The 4,752-nt window shown below is 37.9% G+C and overlaps 1 protein-coding gene across 13 annotated transcripts in view; it reads right to left on the bottom strand.

The window, feature by feature from the left end:
* LOC106873878 (uncharacterized) overlaps nucleotides 1–3,480 on the bottom strand; it is a 383,411-nt gene extending 379,931 nt beyond the window's left edge. For 10 of the 13 annotated variants that reach the window (XM_089338411.1, XM_052975052.2, XM_052975051.2 and 7 more), the window contains exon 1: nucleotides 2,769–3,316. The gene's annotated coding sequence lies outside the window, so the exon portion shown is untranslated. Of the gene's footprint in view, nucleotides 1–2,768 lie in introns of all 13 variants that reach the window. The other 3 variants (XM_089338413.1, XM_089338414.1, XM_089338415.1) reach the window with 1 other exon arrangement.
* Nucleotides 3,481–4,752: the final 1,272 nt, after the last annotated feature.

Raw genomic sequence — 4,752 nt, 5'->3', positions numbered from 1 at the left:
CCAGTAATTTTCTTTGTTTTGTTTTTTATTCAAATTTTTTTTTTTTTTTTGACTATTTGTAAGTCTTGACTTATCGGGCTTTCGTCGAATAGCTAACGGGAATGCGAACAAACTCATACCGCCAGTGAATAGTTTGCGGCCAAACGCAAAAACTTTCACACACACACACACACACACACACACACACACATATATATATATACGCACACATACATTTATGTGTGTGTTAGTGTCGGTGTATTGTGTATATGTATAAGTGTTCATGCATCTACGTATGTATGCGTACATGTGTGTTTCTATGAATATATGTATACCTGTATACACACACACACACCCACCTTTTTACACTTTGCTACGACCATTTGCTACCCGAAATTATACCTATGTGAAGCCAATTCTTTAACCACAGCCTGCACGTTAAGCGCACACATATACAGCGCAAAATGACATACTCGCTCATCCGCACATACGACCGGTTTCCATTCTGTTTCATTATCACTTACAAAGCATTGCACTACATGTGGCTCCACCAAAATATCATGCGGTGGAACTGAACCCGAAGCCACGTGGTTACGACGACATGCTTGCCTGAATGTATACAATGTTTACATATAAAGTTGTTTGTGTATATCTGTCCCTGTATGCGTGCATGTACGTATATATCTAAGCTTGTATGTACGTTAATATATATGCATGTTCCCGGGCGACATGCTTAGCAGTATTTCGTCTGTTTTTATGTTCTAAGTTCAAATTCCGCCGAGGTCGATTTTGCCTTTCATCCTTTTGAAGTCGATAAATTAAGTCCCAGTTACGTACTGGGATCGATCTAGTTCTCTGGCCCCCTCCCCCAAAATTCGGGCCTTGTGCTTAGAGTAGAAAAGAATATGTATGCATGCATTTATGTAGATATATAGGCATGCATGTGTGTATATGTATGTATATATTTACATCTGTATGTGTGTGTGTATACATGCATATACGTTTGTGTGCGTGTGTGCGTGCACATATGTAAGTATGTGTGTATCTATGTATGTATATGTTTATGTATATTCATGTCTGTGTAAAACAGCGACGAAATTGTACTTGTTTCAATCATTAGACTGCGGCCACGCAGAGGCACCGCTTCGAAGAATTTTAGTCGAACTAACCGACCTTGGTACTTAATTTCTATTTTAGCATGGTACTTATTCAATCGGGCTGTTTTGCCGAACCGTTGGGTTACGGGGGCGTAAACACACCAACACCGACTGTAAAAGCATCGGTAGAAGAGAAACACAGACACAAAGACACACACACACACTTTCGCAAACAGACACACTCACACACACACGCGCACCTACAAATTGCTTCTATGATGATTGTGGTTCGTTTAACTCCCCTCCCAAATCATAGAATCAGCATTTAAGTACCTGAGTATTCCTCAGTTATTTATGCCGTTATCGTGATTCACAGGTAGAAGCAACTTGACACCGCGTGCCGGACTTTGAAGTACAGGTACAATACGTTCGGTAGACTTTTATGCATTTATACATTTCCATTCTGTAGAAGTACGGCCGTAAGACAAGGGTCGGTTTCGCGCAGTAGAAAATAACAGTTATTGAGGACACAATGCCATGGGACCGAGCCCAAGGATTCTTATATACTAACCGTACCGTACTTCTTTCCAGACAAACACACAAGCACACATAGACCCAATGGTATAATACCTGTCATATCTACAAAAGATGTGGCCTCGAGGCCGACAGGCTGCCCTTGAAGTTTTCTATCCAAAAGGAGTTTTTCCAAAGCAATATTTACATGTTTATATTTATAGTTGAAAATGTTGTATAAGTACTTCGCCGAACCAATTCCACAAAAGCGATATATGCATGTATTGTGTGTGTGCCTGTGTGTGTGTCTGTGTATGTGTGTGTGTGTATGTGTGTATGAATATTTATGTATATATGTGTGTGTATGTATGTATATATGTGTGTGTATATATTATCTTATTCTTTTATAGATATATGTGTGTGTGCAAGTATGTTAATACATGTGTTTGTGTATGTATGTATATATATGCATATACTTATATGTATATATATATATATGCATACTCACATACACACACACATATATATATATATATATATATATAGAAAGAGAGTGAGAGAGAGACAGGCAGACAGAGACAGAGTGAGAGCCAGACACAGAGAGAGAGATAGAGAGAGAGAGAAAGAGAGACAGACTGATATCAATATTTGTATATGTTTGTGTTAGCGTGTGTTCGCATGTATAGTAAAAGGATGTGTAAGTTTTACATTCCGTTTATATTATATACATGTGTGTACACACATTAACACATTGATTAAGACACATATATATATATATATATATATATATATATATATATATATATATATATATATATATATATATATATATATATATATAGATATATATATGTATGCATGAATGGAAATACACATTTATTCATACATAAGTATGTATAAATTTTAACTTTATATTACCATTATATTACTCATAGAAAGATGGACACACGGACACACGCTCACAAACCAGCACATACATGCGTACACAAGCACAATCACATTCATTCACACACACACACACACACACACACACACACACACACGTACGTACACACGCACTCATATATATATATATATGTATTACAATCGTATTTATACCGCAAGAAGGAAAAAAAAAAAGAAAAATGAAGCGAGAAAGATTTCCAACCACAACTTTATGAAAACTTTGAAGCGTCTTACCTTGCTATCGATTTCTTGACACGTACATGTTTTATACACAACAGTCCCGTATATACGCACGCATACAGCTACATGTGTGTTTATGCCGCTACATGTATCGTTCAAATGTATATGATTAAGAGAATATTAAGTGAACACTCGGCAGTTGAAAGTCTTTCAACTGATCTCCATGCTTCTCTCTGTACATGTGTGTATCCGCTATTCTTATCCAGCAGCGTTATTTATTGCATCAACACCCCGTGTGCCGTCGCGATGGATCTACATACCGACGTATAGAGATGCATACGTACGTATATCACTATATAATTATGCAAACTTATTATTCACATAGATGTGTGTGTGGGGGGGGGGCGTGTGTGGGCGTGTGTGTGTGTGTATGTCTGTGTGCATGTATATGCTTACATTCCGAGTTCAAATCCTGCTAGGGTTAACTTTTTAACCTTTCATCTTTTTGAGATGAGTGCGTGCATGTATATATGAGGGTGTGCGAGTCAGTCCGTGTGCGCATGTATTTCAATGTATTTTTGTACACTATGTACGTACATACATGTATATATATATATATATATATATATATATATATATATATATATATATATATATATATATATATATATATATACAGAGAGGGAGAGAGAGAGATTTTATATATGTTTATATATAAACAAATATGTGTGTGCGTTTGTGTGTGCGTGCGTGTTGTGTGTATGTATTTAAGTATATATATATACCAGAAATGTAAACGTGTATGTATGTGTGTATATATGTATGTATGTATGTATGTATGTATGTATGTAGAGCACGTTTGATCACTTGCGTTGGGGGGGGGGGGCTCGTTTCTGTTCGAGTGTTGTGGTTGTTCTAAAAATTGTGTTGATGTTTGTTTTTGTTTTTTCTTATTCTTTGTTTTTGTTTTTTTTTTCCGTAGTTCACGTGCAGTTTGTAATAGAGCCGGCGATGGGAGAAGCAGTGGCGTCGGAGTCGGTGGTGACGGCCTCGGTCACGGCGACGGCGACAGCGGCGGCTGTGTTGCCGTTGGCAACTGCGATGCTAGTGATATTAGTCTTTTGCCGATGATGTCTCAGTACTGTGATCGTTTTGCACTCGCGCCGAAAAGTTCTGAACTGTTAGCTGAAAGGTTCGATCCGTGGTGGTAGTAGTTTGGTAGAGACTGTACTATTGCGTTAATGGGAGTATTTGTCGTTACTGCTTTTATTTATTGCAAGGGGAGAGGGCGGGTATCTTGATTCTGATTGCAGAAATATTTGTGTTGTGGCATTGGTTGATCTGCGTGTAGTAATAGTACAAGTATTTGGGCTGTTGTTTTCTTAATTGCAAACGTAGAGGGCGGCACAGTAGCAGAACCGTTACAGCATCGGACCGAACGCCGTGTGCTGTTCAGCAACAGCTGTTCGCGTTCACACTCCGAGTTCAAATCCTGCTCAGGGTAAACTTTTCACCTTTCATCTTTCTGAGGTCGATTAATTAAAGAACAAATCAAACATTTGGGTCGATATAATAATCGATTATGCTCCACCACCTCTAATTATGCTGCCGTGCCTCATAATTTATATAAATTAATTAATTATCGTGATTAAAAGAACGATGGTTTAACTAAACAGTCGATGCGGAGGAGATGATTGTGTTGTGGCTATTTGTTTAACCCTGAGAAAACTCACACTGAGTATAACTATGATCAAACATGTGACTTCCGTGACCATTCCGACTTTGAGGATTTATCCGGGTCTAAATTATTTAATATCGCATTTAACTTTTGTATTTTTTGTGTATAGATTAAGGGATATCTGGCTGCTGTTTCTAGCAAAATGTATATCTTCAAAGCGCTGACTGTACGTGCGTTGTTTTTCTTAATGTTGCTGTTGTTGTTTTCGGTGTTTAACCCCACGTTAGCCCATTTCCCGGAGACCCATAATCAAGTTTACTCTAGATATGGCCATCCCGTATATTTAGACGTACGTGTCCT

The sequence above is a fragment of the Octopus bimaculoides genome, chromosome 20, assembly GCF_046866305.1.
Source record: "Octopus bimaculoides isolate indiv1 chromosome 20, ASM4686630v1, whole genome shotgun sequence".
Taxonomy (NCBI): Eukaryota; Metazoa; Mollusca; class Cephalopoda; order Octopoda; family Octopodidae; genus Octopus; species Octopus bimaculoides.
Note: the sequence above shows the minus strand (reverse complement) of the source record. Positions and strands in the feature narration are given on the sequence as shown.